Raw genomic sequence first — 26,199 nt, 5'->3', positions numbered from 1 at the left:
TAGAAACTGCAGCTGCAAAGGGTTAACAAACACTGCACTTGCTGTACATGATCATAGAGTAGAGAGATCGACAGCCTGAATTGTGTGACCCCCGAGCGCACACCCACTCACACACACACACACCCCCTTCACTCCTTCGTGTGCGCAGCGCCCACCTGTGCAGCCCCCCGGACCCCAAAGCGGCTCCGCCAGCGCCGCTTCGCGCGGGGATGCGACGCTCCTTCGCAGGGGGCTGTGGATGGAGATGCGGTTTCTGTAGCGATGGGGCCGGCTGCGGGGAGCCATTGGCTGCCGGCTTTGTGAATTTCATTCAGTTTGGTCCAATAGCGGGAGGAGAGCGCCTGGTACAGCCTGGACCTCTCCCCCCTCCCCTCTCTCCTCTCCCCCCCATCTCCCTCTCCCAGCTCGCCTTGCCTTGCAGATCAGTCTCTCCGCGGCTCGGTCTCTCTGCATAGGCAATCACGGCTCCTACTCGCAGACTCAACTCTCCCTCTCGCACTGATTGCAATGAATTTTCTGCCTGAATGTAGGTCGCTTACAACCGAGAACACGAGTTTCCTTCAAATCCAGTGTTGTTGTCTTTCTTGTTGTTATTTTTAATTTTTCCCCTTTTCGTGGTCGTTGCATTCCTTTGGAGAAGCCAATCGCGTTGGATTCCAAAAAGGAGAGCAGGAGCCCTGTGTGAATAATCCTGGCTGCATGATAGCCCGAGAGGATTTCCTGAAAGATTCTGGCTGTGTAAAAAAGACCCCTATGCTTCTGCAGCTATCCCAGTGTTAAGGTAGGAGTACCGGATTTGCAGTTTGAGTGTTCATTTTAATTTTTTTTTCTGTTGCTTTTTCTACCCCCCTCCTTTTTTTTTTTTCGGCGAGGGTGGGGGAAAGAGGGAGAGGTGTTGCAGTTGGTACTCTGGCAAAGGGCGAGCAGTTTGCTGCAGTCGTCTGTGCTTATACTTTCCCATCATGATAAAGCGATACTTTCTTTCTGACATTTCCACCATCATACGCGATCTCGTCACATATCGATATTTATGCAAATTTATTTATTTTTTACCTGCTTCGGTCTCGTCCCCTCTATCCCCTTTGCACCATAATTTGTTTGGAGGCATTTTGCTGCAATCAGCTATTTGGAAAGGCTCTGGGGTTCTGTGTGAGATGTTTACAAAGTAGCTCTGCCTTACAGCCAAATAAACAGAAGAGTGTGGAGGAGAGGAGGGAAAAATATCTGCAGTATAGGCAGAGAGAGAAAGAGCAAAGCCACAGTTTCCTGCAAGCGCGGAGAGGGGCAGGAGCGCTACCTCATGCTCTGTGTGCGCCTGTGGTTTTCAGGGAAACACAAAACCAACACGTAGGTTTTTTGGTTAACCACTTTCCTCGCCAACACCACAAGCACGAAAAAGCAAAAGGACGGGGACGGGCGCGGTGGGGGCCGGGAGGGGGTGGAGAGAGAACAAGGGAGGCGGCTGCTTAGAGGAAATCTTTGCTCTTCTTGGATTAAGCGGTTCACCCGCTTTCGCTTGAGCTATTCCGTGGTGGGTTTTCTTTCTTCCTTTTTTTTTTTTTTAAATTTCCTTTTCCCCTTCTCCTTTCTTCTTTTTCATTCTTTCTTTCTTTCCTTTCCGGGCACGGGTAAAATGCCCGCTTTTGTGATGGGCATGGGCTTCCGCACGTGATGAGCGGGGACTGGCACTGGGGAGAGCCAGCGTGCGCGGAGCGGTGGCGGGGGGCGGGGGAAAAAGAAAAGAAGGGAAAAAAAAAAGACAAGCACCACTGCCACCCACCCCCACTTCCCCCCCTCCATCCCCAGCTCGGCAGTAAATCGGCTTCTCTGCAAAGCTGGGGCTGGGGCTGGGGCTGGGGCGGGCGGGGTGGGGGCCGCCGCGCTTTGCCCCTTCCCAGGGGAAAGGCCGATGGCAGCCCCGCACCGACCCGGGGAGCGGGGGCGGCCCCACCGCGGCCACCGTTCCGTCCTCCCGCCCCCGCACACATCGCCGCGGATGCAGCCGCTGCGGAAGGGTGCGGGACGGGGGCCGCGGCAGCGGGAGAGAGCGGGGCAGGTGTCCCGCCGTCGTGCCTGAAGCGGGGCTAAGAATAGATGGCGGCGCGGCCGGGAAACTTGGCCGGTTCGGGCGCCCGGCGCTGGGGGGAGCGAAGTTCGCGGGGGCCGCGGCGGCGGCAGGGGCGGGGCGCGGCCGCCAGGTGGCGGTGCGGGCCCTTCCAGCCGCTCCCGCCGCCTCCCGCGCCGCAGCGCCGCGCGGCCGTCCCGCGCCCGCCGCGGGAGAGCGGAGATCCTGAGGGGAGCGCGGGGGGAGCGAGGAGCTGGGAAAACTTGCGGGAGTGGAGGCGGAGAACGGGCCAGCGGCAGAGCCGGTTGCGAAGGAGGCTCGGTCGGGCGGTGAAGCCCGGGGGGACGGCGGCACCTGAGCTGCGGTGCAGGGTGCCTGTGTCCGGCTGTCCGCGGGCACGGGCTTTGTGCAGGTGCTGCCTGTCGGAGGGATGGCTGAAACGCACAGATATGGTTAGTTGTTTTGTATCTAAAAACACACCACCACCACCAAAAAAAAAAAAATCCTCTCCCCCAAAAAAACCCAAAACACCTCTTTAGCCATGTTTGATAAGAGTTGAAAGCAAACAGTGCTAATATTCTAGTTTGATTTTTGGTTTTAAATTACTAATGTTGGGAGTGTACATCCATGTCTTGAGAAGTAGGTGATTAGAAAACAGTTCTTAATTGGAGGAATCTACGTGCAGTTAGGCCAAAATGGAAATCACTGATCTTTTTCTCCTCTAAAAACGTAAGTTCAACTGTTAATATAAAGATCTCATAAATGAAAGGGCAGTAGTTCATGTTTTTTGGGAAAAAATTAGGTTTATTAATTATTAGATGTATAAATCCTCTGTTAACACTAAAGAAATCAACTGTCAGCCTAAGAAGTAATTATTTCCATTGGTTATAATTCCTAGGTTAAAGCATGGCTTTGCTTTTTAAAAGTGAGCTGATTTCATGTGTCAAATGAACCTTGCATTTTCTTTTCATTTACTTAAAAATATGCATTTTATGTTCTGTCAATATCTTTGTAGGGTTCTATATAGGTGACCCCTATATAGATGTGCATTAAGGTACCTCTTACAGAGTAGAGAGTTGCATGTATTGTCTTATGAATCATATTCTAATGAATCATTAGTCTGAGAACGTGAAAATGTCATAGTTTTTGGTTACTCAAAACAGCAGTATCTATGGTTATATGTAATTTTATCAGAATAATAGAAAAAGAAATTTGATTTTGACCTCATTTATACAATCTTGAAATTATTGTTCCTTTGTGTATAAATATGTAGCTGTTATTGCTCTGATATGCCTGTGTATTATACAGATCCAGTTGTCATTGGTGTGTTGTGTGGAACTGCAACCTATTAAGTTGTACCAGATACTAAAACTGAAATTCAGTTTGACATCCAAAACATTGTGGTCCTCAAGAGGACCAAGCTAATTCAAAGCTAATTTGAATCCTTTTTTTCCCCTTTTTTTTAAAAATTGAATTTGCTGACCCTTAGTTTTGGTCTGTACTGGAATACATTCACATAGGTAAGAAAATGTGTTTTCTTTCTTCTGTGTTTCTGGAGGGAATGACCACTTTCCCACTATTATTTTAAAATGCCGTGCACACATGTGCATACATGTAGACTGTGAAGTCAAAAATTCCCAATTTTTTTTCTTGATCAGCAAAGCACAATGATCATTGTAATTTGTTGTAAAGGCATCACGATGCAAGCAAACAAAACCAAACCTCATAGCATGAATGAAATAGACCAACTATATTAAATTAGGACAAGTGATAAAACTGGTAGGTTTATTGGAGATGCCATACTATCCTAGATATTTTGTATTCTTACAAATGCTGTATCTTTTTAGCTGATCCTATGTTCTTGGGCAGATCATTCACCTGAAAATTTTTACATTTGATAAAAATGTCAATCTTAATAGTATCCTTCAGCTGAAGGCCTGTCATGTAGAGATGAAGGCAAGAGGCAGAAAGAAAACCTGTTTAACTGAAGCTTTGTATTAAAGGTATCGTATAGAAACAAGGATTTGTGGTTGTTTTTTTTTTTTGTAACAAAAGAGCGATTCAAACAACATTTAGTGACTGCTACATAGAGGTTTGCACATTTGTTTTTGACAGGTTCTCAATACAGCCTCCTCCTGGCCTTTCAAACACGCATGCTGCTATTTGATGGCTGAATCACACAGTGTAAAGAACAGCTCCACCTGGGTAGGACAGGAATAAGCATCATGCTCTAACCAGCATATAATTTAGTCATTCTGTCGCTTGAAGATTTGTCACTGGGATTCAAGATCTCTTCTTGACATGAGTAAATTGGTTAGTTGTGTGCACTGAATTAAAGAAATTCTTTAAAGAAATAATAATAATAAAAAATCTAATAAAACATAAATACAAGCTGCACAAATCAATATAAGTATCTCATGTCCAACTGCAGCTATCACAGTTCAGCTCAGGTGCTCTCAAGCAATGTTTGTAAAGCATTTATACTGTGAGCCATTTCTATCCTCACACGTAACAGGGTTATGTACTCAACTCTGTCACCTTTTAATAGTTCTCCACTTCTCATTGCATTTGTTTTAGTAGTCCCCAGATGGGGTTTGAAAGAATAATAATAAAACAACAATAAAAAAACCCCAAACACAAAAGAGAAAAAACATCTTACTGTCTTGTAGAGGAAGAAGAGGAAGAACAAGTTTTACTGACAATACTTTTGGGAAATTTTTGGCAATGAGATAGGGTACAATGGTAATAAACTTTTCTTAACTTCAAAATGAAGGAAAGGGTAGAGAATAGAAAATGGAAAGATAGGATTTATAGACAGTTTGCAGTGGTTGAATTTAAAAGGTAGGAAATTATCCTGGAGATGTAAGTGGCAAGCTCATCCCTCTTTAACCCATGTAAACTAATGGGGATGAATTTTGACATTAGAAATAAGCTGTGTATGAAAAAAGGTTACTTTATGCATAGTTCGTGTGAGGGTCTGAAGACAGGCAGCCCTTGTAGAACATTGGCTTATCCTGTGAGATCTGTGGTGGGGCTTTACCAGTGTCACAGCTAATTCAAACCGAATGCATTACCACATGCTGGAACGATCACTAGCTAGGAATGCTCAGATTTGTACTGTAATAATCTAAAAATAAATTGTAGTCACTGATGTCACAATGTATGATTCTTTCTTTCGTCTGTCTTCTGTGCTGAGCCCACACACTACTCAGTGTCAAAGGACGTATTTCACGAAGTGTATGCCACTGACTAGCTTCAGTGGAGGGTTGGTTAGGATTTTCCACGCTTGTCTGTCTTCTGTTATTTATGTACTAACTGAGATTTGCAACTTGATGGGGAGGCTGAGCTTTTCAAGAGAGGTAAGCTTTGAAAATGAATGGCTTTCTTACTAATTCTGCAGTGACTCTTAGGATTCCATAATATAGGATGAATATAAATACAAATTTGTATTTACTTGTGTGTGAATTTATTTTTAATTAAAGTATTTTTGAGATTTATTTACACAGATCATTAAGGCTAAGCCACTTCAAATGTAAATAAGCAGTGGCATATTTTGATGTTAGCAAACTTCCATCTAACAATATTTTTCACGGTAGACAAAAACAGATAGCCTACTGCTTCTCCATGCAGATGAGTTTAGAGGAAGACCTTTCATTTGTCCTCCAAGTGGAGGTAGTCATTGCCAATTAGGAGGAGGTCTAGGACAGCCAGAAATGGAAGAGGACAATCATGAATAGGATTTGTGTCCCAAATTGTTAATTGAAGTGGTCTAATGGCTTGATTATTTTGAAATGTCTGTTACTGTAATGTCCTGATGGGCTAGAGGCCGAGTGCAGATCTGGAAGGAACAGATTTTCAAGCTCGGTGTGTTGCTGTCAAGTTAATAGTCTTCCTAGGACTTACCAGCCACCTTGGTCAGTGCCATCATGTGGTGATCCTGTGATATTGTTGCCAGACATATTCGGGTTAGTGATCAAGTTTCTTGATGTTTTAATGTCAGTTAAGAGCCTTAGTGAAAGCATAGTTTAATGCCAACAAGTCTTTCCAAAAACACATTCTAGAGAAATACTATAGAGAGAGCTCAAATAAATTAGTTATATTTTCTGTAACACTGTATCTTTTACACTTTTGAACTCTGGAGGAATGTAAGTGGACAGACTTCAATAACTCTTCTGTTGGTGAGGTTTTTTATTTCTAAAAAGATTTTGCAGTTATCACCTCCAAATATCTATTTGTTCTATTCCAATAAACAAATACTACATTATATGTCACACTTTTGACTTTTGATATACAAAAGCCCTAACATATCTGTCCAAATGGGGGACAGATTTGTCCAACGGAGAAAAAGCTGATAACCTCTTTTGAAATCAGATTCTTAGTGTTTATTTTTATACCTTCATTTTGTACTGACTTTTGTACCATCGATTTTAAGACTTAATTTTTAAGTTTTGCATAAATTTTATGCTTCAAAGTAGATATGCTGACAGTTTTTCTTCTGTCAAATAAAAGATTTTTGCAGACACTGCACAGAACTCTGCAATCAAAAAGAGCAAGGAATTACTCAAAATTTATCAATAATTTAATTACCAAGACACACATTTAAAAATCCTTTCTCTGAAAATAGATACCTTTCTTTCCCCCCTCCCTTTCTCTTTATTTATTTACTTTACTCCAACAATCTATATCCCTTTTCCATGAAATACATCCTTTGAGCACTTGGTCCTGTACAATTGCTTGGAAATGATATAAGAAATATTATGCTTTGAGATATGATTCTCTGGTTTATGATCTACTGTGAATGTTTCCCGATCTATCTTCTCAAATAAACAAAATTAGTATATTATTCATATAGGACACTCTACAAACCATGTTGTCTAATGTACAACACATTTTTACTCATTTTCTTATTGGATGTAGCATAAACCATTAACACTACAAGACTTGTGTAACAGGACCAAGGTAAACAGACCATTGACAGACTAAAGTTGTGCGATCAGGTCTTGTTGGATTCAGTGCAAAGATTCCTGTTAATTTCTAAAGGCTTTTGGTCAGATCCTATGAGTAAGTAGTATTTGGATAAAACTGTATGGAGTATTTGCATAGAGATGGCAATGTCATTCACAGAGCTTAAAAGACTCCTCCCAACTTCCCATTAAGTTCTGCTAATGAAAGTGCCTTCAAACCAGCATTTCATGGGATGTCTTAGGCAAAGTGTGAAGAAAGATTACAGCAACAGCTAGAGGAAACAACAAGGGAGTTATTGCTGTATCAAATGTATTCTTCACCCAAACTTTAGTGCAGATGGTTCAATGAAGCACTTCAGGACAACACATTCATCAGACACAGTATTCCTTCCCAGTCAATAGTCAGATACATAGTCACTGATTTGTTTGCTGTGGTCTCCCAAGCCAAGTGTATCTCTATCGCCGATGTAATTACTATTATGTCTGACTGCTGCATTTTATATCATATGCATGAAAGTAAAGGTAAGTTCTCAGTACACAATGGCATGAGGGGAAGTAGAACTTTCTGCAAATTATGCACAGCTGGACAGATGAGCTGTGGTGCCTGAGGCTGTGAATTTGTATTAACACAGCCAGCAGTAGGTCTGCTGCCTGAATTAGAAATATTCGGTATGTGTAGTTTCCAAATGTGCAGGTGGTGAATTTGGGGACAGATGATGTAGATCCAGTGGTTTTGACAGATTAAATAATAGCAGTTGGCATAACTGGAAATTACTCGTGGAGCTGGAGGAGATCTCCTTAGGGAAGAGCTAGCATATTAATTTCATGCTCATTGTCATAGTATTTTGCTTTGGTTCAGGTGCACAAGTTGTAGAGCAGGATAGGTGGAGTTACTGCTTTGATCTAAGTTTAACAATTGTTAAGAAAATACATTGCTTTGTTTAAACTTACATTTGTTATGTCTTTTTCTCAAGATCTTGTAGGCAAAGCTGTGTTTGAGTTAGAGTTTTTAAAGATAAATACTTCATGTTTATTTTGATGTCACCTTTACATGTAGATGTTACAGATTCAATGCCTTAGTAATATGATAATGCAGGCCAGCTGGAACTTTTATTACATTAAAAAAGAAAAAGAAAACTGGAAGAACCAGTAAGATTTTTACACTGTTGGATTGTGAAAGGCGTGCTGCATTGATTTATCTGCCCTGATCTGGTACAGAGGTGCGACGTTACTGAAATGCAGGGGGTTAATGGTGCAGTTATCATGTACCATTACTCTTACATGGAGTTGTTAGGGTCATGGAGGTGCATGCAAGAACAAGCAAAACTAGTTCTTCATTAGAAGAGCTGGTCCATCCTCTTTTGCGCTATACTGTAGCAAATGTATATTAACGTTGTAATTTTCAATTAACCTTGTATTTTCCTTTCCCTGTTGGCTTTGGAAATATGATATTCAAGTTAATCTTCCTCCTGCCAAAATCTGTCTTGTCTATTAAAGTTTTAGCTTGAGAAATCTGACATTAGAGCATGTAGTTAGGATCTTTACTTTTCTCTATTTCTTCTTTTTGCACAAGAGGGTTTTTTTGTTTGCTTGTCTGTTTTTTCTTTTTCTGTAACTTAGCAATTTGTGTTAGCATCCCAGAGCCTATGAAATTTTTTCCATTCATGCCTTAATAAAGGTGTAATACTGATCAATATGGTGACCATGGCTTCAATAGCTGAAGTAAAAACCACATTATCTCTTGGGCGATTTGCATTAGCAGTTCTGTTATGCTGAATTAGGAGATCTTTTTGTGAAGGATTTCTTGTTCTGGCAATTCAAATTATATTAGAAATGTAGAAGTTACATAAGTAATGCTGTAGAAAGGACAGGAGATGGGAGCGATTGTAATATTGGCAGTGTGTTGAATTCTCTTAGCTGTTAGCTAGGTAAGATTGGAAAGCTAAATAACTCCTGCATTTTGTATATGAGTTAATGATCACTGCATAATAACACTTCATAGAAATATCCTTCTCTAGTAGATTTCAGTTTTTGTTTGCCCTAAAGGGTGGAGATTTGGTTAGGCTTGATACTTCCCTGCTTTCTGAAACCAATTAGAACTCGTTTATTAAAGAGGAACCAAAATGTGTAAAGTTGGAGAAAATACTGTGTGGAGCCTGAGATATCAATAATGACGATGGAGTGAAATGGTCCAGTCTCATTTTGGAAGAGAAAATTAATGAGTTTCTTAACAGTAATGATAGCATTTGTAAGACAACTTCTACCTCTAAGGCCCAAAAGCTAAGCACTAAGCATATTTATGTTCAAGATGAGGAGACTGCATATTCTAGTTCTTACTTTTTGCCCTGTGCAAGATGAGGATGCTTCCTAAATGACCCAACCTCTCCCTCTCGTATTGATCATCCCTAACTTGGTGGGGCATTTCCTTTCTCTTGCTATTGACTCAAGAGACCCATCATAGTCTGTCTGCAGAAATGCAAAGAGTTGCAGACAGATGACCAGTTTCAAAGGCAGATTAACATGATGAACTTTCATAGAAAAAGAATATTATAGCACAGAGAGATAGTAGACATACAAGAGCATAGAGAGTGTAGCAGTAAGAGGACTGGCAGTTCAAATACTATATTGTGGAGAATTTATAGTAGCAGGATATGAGTCAAGGTGGATTTACAAGAGGAGGTGATGTTTTTGGACATGAGGGTTTGGTTTAGTCTGAGGGGTTGCAATTCAATAGAAGTTAAGGGTCAAGGGAAAAGTATGATTCTTAGTATCATCATCACTCTGTAGGAATCTATATTGTATTCTTTGAAACAAGGTCTATTTTCTTCTGAATAACATTTTAAAATATTTTTGTCCCAATAAAGTATTTAGGAATGCTTGGTTGTTTTTTTTTAATATACTTTTTTCCCTACAAATCATAATGAATCATATTTTTAATTTCATTTCAAATACATGGCTTTTTTGGGTATGGGGGTTTTTTTGTTTACCTTTTTTGTTTTGTTTTGTTTTGTTTTGTTTGTGGTTTGTGGTTTGTTGTGGTTTTTTTCCCATTTCTAGTGATGTTCGTTGGTTCATGTGCTTTTATTTGTTTGCTTGCTTTTCCCCACATGGCAAATTTTACTATTAATCTACAGTTCTTCAGAGAAACTATTCTTGCACAGAAGTGCATGTAGAATGTGGAGAAATTTACCTGGGATTATATAAAGTGAGGCTTAACAAACTATGTGGGTTTTAATGGTTCTGTCACTGGTACATGGAGGGAGAGGGGAAGAAAATTAGAGTAAAATGGATCTTCATCCTACTCATATACATCACTCAAAAGATATTAATGTAATAGTTAATAAAGAGTGTGCGGTTGCTGCTGTACCATTACTTCGTATCTAAGTTATATTCCATAGTTCCAAAACTTTTCTCTGATCACTTTTTAAAGCAAAATAGAATTAGTATACTCTGCTTAGCTTGAAATACAATTTTTCCTCAGAGAATGCAGAGTACTAGCCTTTCATGTTCTTAATAAGTAACCTTCTGCTATAGATATAAATATAAAATGGACATAATGCATACAACACAAATTTTAAGAGAAGTTTTTCTTCACTTTCTGTGAGCTGCATATTTAAAAGATTATAAATGTGACTAAGATTTCATTAACACTATTTTTGCATTGGTTTATACCATTTTCTTCAGTGACACTGTGACTAATATCTGAGTGTCTAGAAGTATTTAGTGCTTTAAAAAAAGATAGTCAGGTTTCAGGATTTTCCCCCTCCTTTTGCAGCTAACATCTCATCATTTAATGTATTAATTTGGCAGAGACCTCTTTTCAGCTAAGAAGAACTTGTTCACTGTGGAGTAAATTGTTTACCTACCAGCTATATATGTTTGCCCTAGTGAATGTGAGTGAAATGGTCCATCACAAATTCATGTAACTGCATTAACCTTCTTGACACTGTCACTGAAAAGTTAAGACAAGGATAGAGGTGAATGACAGGAGGTGGTGAAAATGGGATTCTTGAACATGGCACACATTTTACTATGTGTAAATAGGCTTAGAACTTAAGTGATTTTGAGATACGTTTATATTTTAAGTTTATTTGTTCCTTTTAGATGATTCTTGCTATGTAGGATTATATTTTATTAGAATTTAAAGTAAAGTGGAAATGGTAATTTCCAGTATGTGCTCAGACTGTTTGTTTAGACAGGTAGAAGTTTCATGTGCAGAAGGAAGAAAAATGAAATGGAGGGAAAAAACTTAATTCCAACATTCTTTATTACTTTACACCAATTTTTTTTTCTGCTCTGACACACACCAGGATTCACTATTTATAGTACATACTTTTTATGAATAAATAAGCACCTAATTTTATGTAACGAGATATCTCAGCCCAGAACTATTTTTCTAGAGGAAAGTGATAAAAAGTTTGGCTGAAGAATTCAGGTTTCTTTAGAACAATATTTTGCCTTTATTTCCAAAAACATAAACACTACTCCACCAAAAAAAAAAAAAAAAAAAAAAGAAAAAAGAAAAAAAAGAAAGAAAAAAATAGATTAGATGAAGATGAAAAATCCAGACTTTGTCTATGCCGTTGTATTACTTTTAAACTTTATAGTGATATTTTAAGGCAAAACCCTAGAATTTACTTTTTGTTTTGCTATATTCATATAAACAGTTTGTACACTGTTTGCAAGTATGAGGTGACTTTGTATCCCTTATAACTTCAGTTACTTCATAATGGATGCTTTGGAAGGAAGGGTGTCCTCTCTTCCTAAGACTGCGTCATTTATCAAACAGTAATTGCCATGGTACATTTAGATGCACTATGACTTTGTAAATCATCACAAGCATTTCCCAATATCTACATTACCCAGTGCCTCAAGGTATTCCAAAATACAAAATCTAGCCACAGGCATTAACAAGGCATACAGTTACTGCTGTCATATTTTGGTGCTGTTCCCAGAAATGCCACGTTCAGAAGACTCTACTTTGAGGAATGATGCTGCATAATCAGATGGCTAAATTCATTAGAAGCTGAGGGACCACATCAGGGAGTACAGTGTTATCCTTGATGATCTTGGCTTTTGCAGTGGCAAACAGCAATGCTCACAGAATTTCTTGATCTGGTTACTGACTAATCCAGTCTTTCAAACTATTCCCAACATTGGCAGATTTTTCTCATCAGATTTTTAATCCTAGCCTCAATTTTCTTTCCTGAGAGAGCTATGCATTTGAAGAAAGCAAAAATTTCTTAATGGTCCAAGTAACTACTTTAGACCATGAGATCAGTTATTCAGTGGCTGGATGTCTCAGACTAATTATTCTTAGAGGTTGGCTGATGCAAACTGAAGAAGCTGAGAAATTGTGACACTGTTGATTCTGGACTGTTCTGATGAAAAAGAACCACAGACCCTCTTCTTCATTTTACGATATTCCTAACTCATTAGTGGTTGATGAAAGATCCTTACAGGGCTGCTACTCTTTTCCCACTGTGAACTGTATATGTGCTCAGGCCGTGTTTAAATATGTTTGTCAACTACCTATTGCATGTATTACACAGGAGAATGCATTTTATTTTTAGGTCCACATGTTATAGATAATAATTTCTTACTCACATGTCCTGAACTATATGACAAAAATTTCACACTTCTTTTTTTCTACACCTGGTTCAGTTAAGATGACTTTGGTGTGAGGCACCAACAACCTTTGGATTTCAGTGATTTCCCTACTAGTAAATGAGTATGTCTCTCTCTCAAAGATGTCTCTGTCAGATCAGTGAGGGCTCTGTCTGTCTGCCAGTGCCCTTCATAAATCAGGTCTTTATACTACTAGTTCAGCTCAGATGCCACTGAAAATCCTAGTTCTGAATCTCTTGGAAATGCAGTCCATTTTGGCTGTAACTATGACAAAATGTAACAAAAATGAATATTTGTTACTCATCCTTCAGTCTAGATATTATCAGGTGCTGACCAGATTAACTGATGTCTAGTATGATTATTGAAAGTATATGCTGACTTCCTTGAGTCCCCCCTGGGTTGGTTTATCTTGCATACCAGAGATCTGCTTTTAAACTGTAGACAGTTGTGTGCAAACTAATTATTCTAGTCTCTCAATGCAATTTATAGGAACAGTTAAGACTTTTGGGTGAAATTCACCCTTTTAAGGTTTTCTTCAGCATGAGATTAAGCACGTGTGATTAAGGAATAAATGAATTTGACCAGGTGAAATTTGATCTTGGTCAGTTTACACTGTTCCATAGATTTTATGCTTTAGCTTTCCTGTTGTTCTAAGGCCTTGTCTAAGACACCCGTGTTATTTCTGAAGCAAAGGTCCCTTACAACTGGACTTTATTGTTATTTTTGTTTATATGTAGGTCTCCTTTTAAGATATAGGACTACTCTTTTCCTGGCCTACAGTTCTCAATGTTTGATCATTTGTATCATTTTCAAACACATTTTCCATAATGAAGTTGTGGGATTGTTGGATGTCTGATATGCTTGAATGCCATTGATAGTTTAGTATCTAGCCTTAATTTGAGATTGTTGTACATATCAGAAGCCTTAACCATCAGACTGTAGTCTTTTTTGAACTTTGGCATGCTGGCAAGATTCTCACAGTTTGTTGTGGGTTACTGGTGTCAAGAAATTTCATTCTTCTACGCAACACAGTCATTCAGTGGTTTTATTTATACATAAAAAATAGAAACTACCCAGTTACAATGTATGCAGATCATGGTGTATGAAAGAAAGAGAGTATTTTATATTCTGGTTACCTCCAATTACATTCTGTGTGAGACATCTTTTGAAAAATGCGTGGAGGAGTTTTATAGGATTTTCAATTATTCTGAATTTAAAAGGGGTGAAAAAAATATAATTGGCATAGCATCTATTTGAAGTAATTATAACAGATATGTTTTACTGTGGCTGAGTTTAAGGACTCAGACTATCATCTCTTATTCCTTTGCAAGTTTTGCTAAGCGGAAAGACAGTTGAGATGTGGCTGAATTTTTGGGGCTTGGCAAAATGCAATGTAGAATACTCAGTTTTCACTTCTAGCCAATACTGAACATTCTAAACCCCCTACTCTTTTGACATTATCAGTTAACTGCAATATAAAAATTTGGAAGCAGAAGACTAGCTTTATTATTTATAATAATAAATGAGCACTCCAATTAATGACAAATAATTCTGTTTCAAAATCTTACTGAAAGAGTACCAAAGAAGGGAGTAGCTAATATAGTGGTTGTTACAGCACAACTCTCTGAATTCAGCATCAGCTGTTTATATTTCTCACAGAAAAAGGGCTAAAGGACTAGATGTAGATGAATTATTTTTAATTGAAACTCATGTTTAAAAACATTTTTCAAATAAAAAAATCAAAGTTCTAAAAAAAATATTTGTGCAAATATATATATATGTACATGTATTTTTCAGCTCATTTAAATGTTTAGTGGGTTTTATTGTCAAACAAAAGATGGCATACATTGATAATCTTGAATGGCTTTTGTATGTATAGCTTTTTTTTTTTTTTAAGGAATGATTTAAAAAAAAAAAACACAATTGCAAACTCAAATTCTTAAAAAGAAAAACAAGACCATCTGTAGTGGTTCATTTACTGTGAACAACTGTCACTTGAATAGCAGCTATGGGAGGTTTGTTTTTGTGAGGGCATACATTGCAGTTGGATCCTTGAGTGAAACAGTAGCATTTTTTTGTGCACTGATAATAGGATAGTGATAATCTGTGTTGACATCTTTGGAAGTGATTACATGACAAGAATCTAATTTCAAAAGAATATGAGCTGTGTTTTCTACAGAGAGAATTTTGTCTTGATATCTCAAGTTAATTTTCAACTTCTGAGAATAAAAAAATTTAAAGCCCTCCCTTAAATAATGCAAAATTAAGAGCTGTATTTAAAAACTCTTATAAGAGTTAAGAACTGTATTTAAAAACAACAGCAAAAGCAATAAACATTTGCCCTGATGTCCTGTTGTTTATTGAGGAGATCTAGTAATTTAATTTTTAACTAAAACCAAATGATGATACAACACAGGCATTTATCACTTAACCATCTATGAGTCTCAGTTGCATCTTAGACATATGAACAGGAAAAAAAAATGAAAAAGAACTGCAAACTGCAGTGCTTTTAAGTGTTTGTAATGTAGATTATGTTTTAGTGGAAGATTTTGTTTATTTGTAGAAACTTCAAATTGTTACTTTCATGCAGAATACCTTTGTTAGCATACTTACCTATGTTGGGAAAAAATTCTACAGATAGGGAATTACTTTTTGAAAAATAACATTTGGAGTTCTTGGTGCTTGAGAAAGACAAGGATTTTGTGGCTGCAGAGATTTGTCACCAAAAGGGTCTTTTGAGCTATTAGTTTTTCAAAACTTTGGAAAATCAGGCTGCAATCAAGCTTACACTTTATCATTATCCTCCATATTAATATTGACCATATGTATCTGTTTCAGGAGTCTGTATATAGTCAGAGGTGTATTTCTACAAATATTTTGCAGCACTGTGGAAACAATTCCAAGTTACTGGGCTGAGTACACACATCCTCACAGTGACATGACAGTGCTGTTCAGCTCTCCAGATGGTGGGCGCTCTGCTCAGGCAGAAAGTCCTCTGACATTCAGCGTCTGGGACTCAAACTGTGGTCTCTGAAGAGCACTGCAATGCAATTTTGTACAACTTTGGTCAGCCTTAGCTTTGTTTCTCTGTATAATTCGGGGTATATCATCAGTTCTTAAAGCTTTTTGAGGTACAATTTGTCTTGTGGCTTGCAAAGTGGCAGCAGTTTGCTTTTATCGAAGAGACTTCTAAAATACGTTTCCTTTTAATGCTCTACACAACCGTGCTCCTGGGTATGATTTATAATTTTCCAGTAGCAGCTACCAGCTACCTGTCACAATTTCCTCCTAAAATTCTGTGTCCGATAGACTGCAGTCAAGTATGAAACAGCAAATATGAGACATGGATATGTGGACTGACTTCTGCAGTTTACTGATCTCATGAGAACTTTTCTTCACTTCAAAGAGCTCTGGAACAATCTCTCAGTTTCTGCTCAAAGCAACTGTAGACTTTCTTCAGTTTTTGGAACTGAAATACTAAAAGGCCAACATATTCATAGCTCATTCACTCATTTTTCCAAGCCAACATATTCCATAGCTCATTCTTTATTCTTCCAAGTAACAGCAGGGCAGAGAAAAGCAGTTGGCTTCTCAACCAGATAAATGGAAAGAATGTGGAGATATTGGACTCATGGCAGTCATAAATTTGTTTTTGTTATGACCTGTAATCAACAGCATATGACATAACCTATTGCTATTGCAGGCAGGAGATCTAAAGATGACTGACAGCCTAGAGCAAGCAAGGTCTAGCCGAAAACAGAATGTTCTAAATACAGAACAATGGCTTTATATATAGCCCTACAGTGAGAGAAATCTTTTCATTTCTGCTTCTGGTGGGAGACAAGAGAGGATTTATTTGACTTTAGGGAAGCTTTAGAATCTTCAGCAAATATTCCAAGACCCTGGAAACATTTTAGGCAACTTACTCAGTTCATGCAATGGAGTTTAAATAAATTTACCAACATATTGATTTCCTGCCCTGGGGAAATGTAAGGGCTTTTATTATCACTGGGTTTTTTAATTTGCTTGTTCAATTAATTATTCTACACTGTCCAATGCTAATTTTGGAGAGTTCTAAATCTAATAGATTCTATTAGTACATGGAGTGGTTGATTAGCTGATGATTGAGATAATCCATTGCCAAGGGTTAATGCTTTTCTTGTGGGTGTTCCAGGGATCTATCATCACTCTTAACCTTTATCTAACATTTGTTACATGGTTTATTCAGCACCAGTGATTAAGTTGTAATTTAACTTTCTGCATTTGAGTCAAGTCTTAGTAGAAGCATTAAACAAAATGCATTTATTACCACATATATTTTTTGAATGTGTTAAAGTCAATAAAAAGGATTTAGGTCCACATTCTCACCTGTAATACATGGTTTGGCTTTGTTTTTCAGTTAATTTTATCCTATGGTCTTCACAGAATATTGTAAGTTACAGGAAAAGAAAAGGCAACCAAAACTCATACAATGCCAAGTACATTTACCACACCTTCTGCAAAATGCCTTAAGTCAAATTCCAAGACTCAGTGTGGCCTGTTGCTGCTTGAGCTATAGGACTTCACACTGTTTAGCTGACAGTAGAGTAATCTGGTAGTGAAGAGGGAGGTTGTGCTGCAGGTGCCAAGTCCCAGTTTTAGAGGGAACTTAGTTTAGTTTTCTGTCCAAAAAAAATCCATCTCAACTCGCTACTGCCTCTTTTGCTTCTGGAGATCAGGAAATGGGGTTGGTCATGAGGCTCCTGTCAAGACAGTTTCCCTTCTCTTTTAGTTTCTTCAGGCACTCCCAACTAATAGTGATGCTGATAGTGGCTGCCATCATTGCTGTATGTCACACTTTACCTCTTAAAAAGGATGCACATTTTAAAATATTTGCTTTTTTTACATACTATGATTTTGGTAAACTGCCAAAACTTTCCTGAAACCAGCGAGAGAAGGGAAAATTGATAATTTCAGTAGCAGCCCACATAAACCAGGATGGAATTTAATTAGAGGAAGAAAGGTTTCCTGCAAAAGACTTCTCATTGAATTTGGGGGAAGACAAATTGGAACCTTAGATATAAATTATTTGTAATTTTCTGTTGTTGCTCGTTGTTACCAAAGTAAATTCTGGCTGTATTTACGCTGCAAACTGGGGTAGGATTTGAAACATTTAAGTCAAACTGGGCTATAGAAGGGTTGAGACATGATCTGGAACAGCTCTGTAGTTACTTTTACTCCTCTCTTCCCACTTACTTCTGCTTACAGTTAGTCTGTCTGTTGAAAGGAAACCTCACATACACAAAAAGGAAGAGAATTATGTTTTTACCAGGAGGCCTTGTTATGTAAACAACTGTGGTAATAAGGCTTAGGAGAAGGCAATAGAAACAGAACCATTAAGCTCCAAGATGATCGGGTGACCCGCCTGGTGGATACCGAGAAGGCTGTGGATGTCCAGATGTCTATCTGGACTTCAGCAAAGCCTTTGACACCGTCTCCCACAGCATACTCCTGAAAAAACTGGCAGCCCATGGCTTAGACAGGGGCACTCTATGCTGGGTTAGGAACTGGCTGGAGGGCCGGGCCCGGAGAGTGCTGGTGAACGGGGCTGCATCCAGCTGGCGGCCGGTCACCAGTGGTGTCCCCCAGGGATCAGTGTTGGTTCCAGTTCTGTTTAGTATCTTTATTGACGATTTAGATGAGGGGATTGAGTCTACCATTAGCAGATGACACCAAGTTGGGAGGGAGTGTCGATCAGCTGGAAGGTAGGAGGGCTCTGCAGAGGCACCTGGACAGACTGGAAAGTTGGGCTGATTCCAACAGGATGAGGTTCAACAAAGCCAAGTGCCGGGTCCTGCACTTTGGTCACAACAACCCCTGCAGCGCTACAGGCTGGGCACAGAGTGGCTGGAGAGCAGCCAGGCAGAAAGAGACCTGGGAATTTGGATTGACAGGAAGCTGAACATGAGCCAGCAGAGCGCACAGGTGGCCAAGAAGGCCAATGGCATCCTGGCCTGCATCAAGAACACTTCCCAGCAGGAGCAGGGAAGTGATCCTTCCCCTGTACTCAGTGCTGTTGAGGCCACACCTGGAGTGCTGTGTCCAGTTCTGGGCCCCTCAGTTCAGGAAAGACATTGAGGTGCTGGAGCAGGTCAAAAGAAGAGCAACCAGGCTGGTGAAGGGACTTGAGCACAAGAGGTTGAGGGAGCTGGGGTTGTTTAGCCTGGAGAAGGCTCAGAGGTGACCTCATCACTCTCTACAGCTACCTGAGAGGAGGTTGTAGCCAGGTGGGGGTCGGTCTCTTTTCCCAGGCAACTCTCAGTAAGACCAGAGGGCATGGTCTCAAGCTCTGCCAGGGGAGGTTTAGGTTGGATGTTGAGAAATTCTTTACAGAGAGGGTAATCAGGCATCGGAATGGGCTGCCCAGGGAGGTGGCGGATTCTTTGTCTCTGGAGGTATTTAAGAAGAGACTGGATGTGTAAGTGCCATAGTCTAAGAAGAGACTGTATTGGATCAATGGTTGGACTTGATGACCTCAGAGGTCCTTTCCAACCCATCTGATTCTGTGATTCTATGATTTGAGGGGCTCTCCTAAACTTCATGTGAAACAGTCTTGTGAGTATCAAATGTGCTTGTGTTTGCTCAGAAGGCTATGGTTGCCAGATAGAGACTTAAGTATTTTTCTCAGCCAGGAGGCTAAAATAGGTGTGAGGGTACCTACATACCGTTCCATGTAATTACATTTTTTTGTAGTGCTGGAGGAAGATGGAGCTGTTTCTTTTCTCTGTGACTTTCCCTTGGTGACAGCCGATTCTGTATGATTATTTAAATAAATTAGGAAAGAGTTAAAATATGTTTCTTCCCTTGTCTCCTTTGAGGACAGAACAATGCCTGGGGATATAGGACTGTAGCAATCCCTGTTCTACTTGACTTGAATCAGGCTTTTGCTCAGTTATCACGAAAGATATTCACTTGAGATGTCAGAGATTATAGTTCAAGCTGTTCTTTAGTTGCTAATACCAAATGACTCTGCTCTGTAAGGAGAAATAATGATCTGAGTAATTGATGTAGTGATTCACTGGCATGAATTAGACATAACCAAACACTGAACATCTGCTATAACCTTTGCAACTGGAGGCTGGCTTCTTTGAGTCAGGAAAGACTGCCATGTTGATGGCATATTCTGTTTGTCTTGAAAAAAGTACATATATTTACAGATTGCAGAAGAACAGAATAACTGACTGCTTGGGGTTGGAAGGGACCTCTGGAGATCATTTCATCCAAATCCTGTGCTCAAGCAGAGACATGTACAGCTTTTTGTCTAGGACTATGTCCAGATAATGTTTGAAAATCACCAAAGGAGACCTTACACCTCTCAGAGCAACCTGGGGCAGTGCTTGGTCACCCTTACAGTAGAAAAGTGTTTCCTGATACTCAGAGAACCTTCTGTGTTTCAGTTTGTGTCCATTGCCTCAGGTCCTGTTACTGAGCACCATTCAACACCTGAAATTTTGAATGAAGAAATTTCCTGCTAGAGAAGTCTAGAGAAATTGAGAGAAATCTATTTAATCAATACTTGAATGCTTCCAATCACACTGATTGTTTTTAAAGGCTTCTAAGATAATATATCAGATTGCTGTTGTACTTTGGATTTGTTACTCTCTACTCCCCGACTTTCTCACAAGTTGTTTTTGAGAAAAGATTGTTCATTCTTCTTCACCAATCAGTTTGAGACAAGTAAGAAGGCTGGAAATACACTTTTGCAGTTTAAATCATGTGGGTTTTAGTCCATAGGTCTATGTAGGATGTGATTGTGTCTGCCCTTATCTTGTGATTATAATCTCTGCAGAGGTAAAAACTGCTTAGAATAAACAAATTATTAAATACCTTTTGGAAGGAGAAGCAGGGGCAAGTGATAGGGAAGAGGAGAAAAAGTCAAGTTAAATGAAAGGGAACTATGTCACAAGACTGTAGTCCAGTGATAACACCTCTATACATTCATTGTGGTTTGAGCCATTTATTTTCACCTGATGATTTATTGCAAAAAGCAAAAAGATGGAACTAGTGACCTCATTGCCCTTTCTTTATATAATGCTTTCTACTAGGATGAAAGACATTCTTACTGTGTTTCATTTTAGACTGCTCAATTTTTAGACATATTCTTGTGTTAAAATTTCAGATAATCTCAAAGTTTAGCAAGGTTTGTAAAGACAGTTAACATCACTCATTTTGCTAAAAAAATACACTTAGATAAAATGTTGAGGTTCTGGATGGAGAAGACCATCTCTTAAGGGGCTGAAACCAAAGCAGTGAGCTTTACACTGAATACCTGCTAGCAACAAGTGTTCTGAACTTTACCTCCTAAGGAAATCTAGAATCTCTTTCACAACATAATTATCTATCAACTAGACAATTTGAGAGGCAGCACCTCTGTAGCAGATGTAAATGCTAATTAGGTGGCTCAGTCACGTAAAAAACAGTGAAGATAGGTTATAACAAAAAATAAAAGCTTCTCCAGAGAAGAGACGTAGAGGTCTTTGTGGAGTCTGTAATTTTGAGTACTCACCAGAGTTAAGGAATGTAGTGCCTATGTCTGTCTCAAAGGTTTTAGTTGGTCTGGGTGGAGAAACAGAAAATAAAGGAATATTGGTGGCAACTAGTTTCCCTTCTTGACTGATAGTGTGAGTTTATTCTGCTGCAGTGTTTGGTGTGGGTTTTTGTTTCTGTGTTTGTTTGCTTTCAATCCTCAGAGTTTCTGTGATGGTGGCTGGGTTAAAATATACTGTGGTCTCAGGAAATGTGGTTTTTAGTGATTATGTTATGGATGGAATGACAGCTGCTGCAAGAAGGTTATGTTCCTCATTTGTCTGTCATCGTGGGTCTGGTCAAAGTTGGATTTTTTGCTACGTGAGCAGTTCACTTGCAGTTCTGAACTTAGTAACTTTGTGTCATGGCACCATAGGGTCCAGAAATGTCAGAGGCTCGCCGTGGAGGGCATCAGAGCAGGTTCTGTCAGCCAGGGCCTGTCCCCCACCATCCAGGAGCAGGGCAACCGGGGGCACTGGGTCAGCCTCAGCCCTAGGCATCAGGCACCTCTTTCAGGCTGAGGCCAGGCCAGGCCATCGGCCCGATGGTGGTCCCAGCTCAGCAGGACCATGTACGGGCAGGGCAGGGCAAGGCAGGGCTGTGGGGAGCTGGAGACTGGCCCTGTGCTGGCACTGCTGGGCAGGGGCTGGCAGTCTTTGGGGGGCTGAGGAGGGCTGCTGGGCCCTGGGGAGAGTGAGGGGAACCCCAGGGACAAGTCAGAATTGGTGGTGCCCTTAGGGACATGCTAGGTTGAAAGGCTTTTTGCCAATATTTGTTTTGGAGGTGCAATAGAGATGGGTCACATTCTATGATTTGCCTCTAATATATCAGTTTCATTCTGGGCAATGAATCTGGAGAAACAGAATGAAGGTGAAAATGAGTAAGAGCTCAGTTTTCAAGAGAAGGGGGTCTCAGAACCTCTGTCATTGTTGCTGTCAGTCAGGACCCTCTGCCTTGTACCCCTGGCAACTTCTCAGTTACATTGACACTGAGCTGGAATAGCCTTCCTGTTCATGTCCTGTCATCAGAAAAGTGTTTCAATAGTACAGAAATGAAAATTTATGCAGCTAGGTAGGAAAATCCCTAAGTGCGGACAGATTTTGATGTGCTTATTTCAGTTTGGTGGTTGGGATTGCAATTTCTCTCACCTTACGCTTCATTTTTGTGGGGTGTGGGAAAAACAGCTCCATGGCTTTACCAGCAATGATAGTATCTGACACATCACTTATGTGAAGTAAAGAAAAATCTTTTCCACTTCTGAGAGGGTTTTCATTTATGAATTTTTCTTGAATGAATTTTTAGTCATTCCAGTCTTTCCGGCTATGAAAATTTTAAGAGAGTTTCTTCCTGAATTACCTAGGATCTTGAAAAAAAAAAATCGTAACGGAGAAAGGCAGATATATTTATCAGAATTTGCTTGTACATAGAGAGGCATATCTAATTTCATCAAAGGTAATTGCTTTACTAGTAATAACTTGGAAGTGACAGAGATAATTAACATTACCTCAAGCATAGCGAGAGCCTTGCTGTAATAGCTGTTTAAGTGCCTTTTCATACATTTTTTGCTGTTAGTTTCAGAAACAGAAATAATATTAAAAGGCCTAAGGAAACTTAACTAGAGACTTGAAGTGAGGACTAAAAGATGATCTGAACTCCATGCTACTGGGTGGATTATTCTGTCTTCTATTAATCTGATTCCCTGTCTGCAACCTCTCAATGCTGTACCTTGACAAGCTTGAGGGCTATTATGTGGAGGTCTTGCTGTTCCATCTGATCTTTAATTTCAGTATGTCTCAGCATGGTCTTGAAGCTCTCTTTGGATTTTGTTTCTTTGACTTCCAGTTTTGTCCTTAGTCTTTTTTTTTTAAATCTTTTACCCTCTGCTTGCTGCTGTCTTTCTCCTTTAACTGTATCTCGGCCCCCTTTTCCTCCTCCTCCTTAATCTTAAACTTGGCCTTTCTCTTATCCCTGCCTTGAGATTCAGCCTTTTCTTTTGACACAGGACTAGCACTCTCCCCTTCTCTTTGACCTTAGACTTAGCATTTTTCATGTCCTTTGGTTTTTCTATGTCTTGTTCTACATGCTTTTTTAGCATTGTTACTTTCTGGCCTGGAGTTTCCCTAAGGGGATTTATCATTCCATTTACCATTCAGAATTTCTTAACACGGCAAATTACTCTCTTCTGCATCATCAGCATTTCTCTGGTGTGTGTTGCTGTTTTGGGCTCAAGCTTCATGAGTTTAATTCTTCCTGACTTCTCATAGCAGTTTGCAAATTCTTGAGAAGATTTGTTTTGTTTGATTCAAAATGAGTCTAACATCTTTGTTTCCAGCCTGCTTGTTGTATTTTGGGTTTATTTTGTTGTTGGGGTTATTTTTTCTTTGTTTTTAGGTTTGGTGTGGGTTTTTTCCCCCCTCAGTATGTTTATTTTTTTTCTACAGCTTTTCAGGTTGTTGATCTGTAATATTATTTATTAGGTTTGTTTGGAACTTCATTGTACCAATATTGTCATTCTTTGATTCTTTAAGTTTTTTAATGAAATGTGTATTATATGCTATTCTTATATTTACCTTCACTTATTCTCCTGATGAGGAGAAGATTTTAATCTGTTTTATCTGCTGTACCACACGTGACATCTTTGTTTTGGCATGTGGTTCAGGATGATTCTGTTATAGCCCGCATGGGTAATTAATCTATGTTTTGCCAATCATGTTAGCAAAGATTCATATCTAAACAACTTTGAAGGCAAGAAGATTTCTCAAGAAATGTTAGTAATTTTTTTAAGAAATAAGGTCCACTGCAAATTCACATTACGTGTTCCTAGCTGCCATCATGCCTTACACACACAGCTTCGTTCCTCCTTCCCATCTGCATCCTGTGGAGATGGCACCAGCCTTTCCATTTCTGTGTTATTGCTCCTCTGCTGCTGCTGTTGTGTGTTTGGTAGCAGCCCATTTTCTCTGAAGAGCAGTTTCTGTTTATTGCTCACGTTAGGCTGTTCTACCTGCTTACTGTGTTCATCTTTGGTCTCTCCTAGAGCTTTTCCTACCCTTAGGCCTTGCCACAGATTTGTACAGTTCTATTCTTTCTTTTTCTTGTAGTTTCTCTCTGAAGCCACCCAACCGTTTTGTGGGATATTGTAGTTTCTTGTGGCTGAGCCTACGGTCCCTCACCTCTGGCTTCAGAGGAGTGTCAGTCTTTCTTTCCTGCTTTCTCTGACTATGCTACCACAAGGGCATCGTTATGGGACAAGCAGAAATCAAGACCAGAGATACAGAGAGGTTCATAAATTTAACTATTCAAACCAGAAATAGATGAGCAGAGAATCATGAGGAAATTGCTATGTCAGAAGGAGAAAGAAGAAACACAGGTTTCACGATATCTTTCTGATCTGCTTAAAGACAATGAGTATAACTCAAAAGTACATACATTTAAAGGGAGTTGTATAGATGAGAGGCTTCCTGTCTTCTCCTGGTGGGCTACTTTCAATTAAAGTTTAAAAATGGGTTTGCAAAACGGGATTTTTTTTCTTGTTGGTGAATTTCTTCTCTTTAGGCAAAAAGAGAGTTACTGCATATTTAGCAAAGGAAGAGTTACATTTCACTGCCTTTGCATTATTTGGTACTTGATTACATTTGGTTCAAGTAAAGAAAATAAAGTACCACCACTCATTTCTTAGATATCAGAAAATCAACATTACCTCAGTGTATGTGAAGAGCAGGTTGTTCATTTTCTAACTTAAAGCCCACACTGTTTGACTCATGAAGATTAATAAGCCTTCTAAATTCAGGGTGTGGGAGCCCCTGGTGGTCTAGTGGTTAAGGGCACGGCGCTGTCACCACCGAGGCCCGGGTTCGATTCCCGGTCAGGGCCACTCCCGGGCAGATGGAGCTCGTTAGCCCTTAAAGGCAACCCACCTACGTCCTGAGGACCTCGCTGCCACCGTCCAAGCTCGCTTGGCCCCGGCAGATGAACCTTAGGATTAAAGGGTGGGCTCAGTTCCGCGCACACTGTGTCTCACCTAAAAAATCCAATGCGCAGGCTGGAAGGTGTAAAGACCTTCCCCGGATCTTCGCTCGTGAAGACTGGCCATTATATTATTATAAATTCAGGGTGCCTATTTTTTCCCACTAAATACAAAGGAAGCCTTTGTCCAGATTTAGTTATTTCGCTTTCAAATACCTTAATTAGTGAAAAAAAAATATTTCATTTGCATATTTATGATACTCTTCTAGCTGGTCTGTGTCTATTTTCTGCTGTGAAATCTACTTCTAGCTTGCTTTCCTCTTCTGAACAACCCTCTCCTCCCAAACTGTCCAGGCAATAAACAGTTGAAATAGCAACATCTGCTTAACTGAAATTCTGACTTGTGGGCTACTGATGTGGAGAGAACATCACAAAACTGCCTGGATGCATTTGCCCATCCTTTCAGGCATGTGGTGTGATTCTTGGAGTTGTGTTGTCCAGGGCTGGGAATTGGACTCAGTGATCCTGATGGGTCCCTTCCAACTCAGCATATCCTATGATTCTATGACCCATTGCTTAATCACTGATTTTCTGTTTATGGTTCAAAAGATTTGAAAGTTCAATTGCTATTTAAATGCTGTGAAACATAGGAAATTTTCCAATTTAGCAGTGAAGAGCTTATTATGAAAATTTTCAAAAGAAAGAACTTGATATGAAGCTGAATCAATGGGAAAAAGTGGGTAAACACTGTAAAAGTTACAGATTTAAAGATGTATTTAGAGATGCTAAGATCGAATTGAAAAGAGTAAATTTTCTTAGACTTCATGAACCTGTCTGCTCAAACAGAAGTTAATTACAATAGTGATCATGTTGAATAAAATTGAGTATCAAAGAATAAACACTTTTTTTAGCTTATATCTAGGTATTGCTAAGAGCTGTCAAGAGACAGAGATTTTATTTCACAGAATCATAGACTATGCTGAGTTGGAAAGGCACCACAAGGATCATCGA

At 39.5% G+C, this 26,199-nt stretch overlaps 1 protein-coding gene across 2 annotated transcripts in view; it reads left to right on the top strand.

The window, feature by feature from the left end:
- Positions 1-400: 400 nt before the first annotated feature.
- The window catches only part of NLGN4X (neuroligin 4 X-linked), a 171,883-nt gene continuing 146,084 nt past the window's right edge, over positions 401-26,199 (top strand). For both annotated transcript variants that reach the window (XM_050333857.1, XM_050333855.1), the window contains exon 1: positions 401-781. The gene's annotated coding sequence lies outside the window, so the exon portion shown is untranslated. The remainder of the gene's footprint in view (positions 782-26,199) is intronic.

This window comes from Myiozetetes cayanensis, unplaced genomic scaffold, assembly GCF_022539395.1.
Source record: "Myiozetetes cayanensis isolate MyiCay16 unplaced genomic scaffold, myiCay2020 scf5-8, whole genome shotgun sequence".
In the NCBI taxonomy this organism is placed as follows: Eukaryota; Metazoa; Chordata; class Aves; order Passeriformes; family Tyrannidae; genus Myiozetetes; species Myiozetetes cayanensis.
Note: the sequence above shows the minus strand (reverse complement) of the source record. Positions and strands in the feature narration are given on the sequence as shown.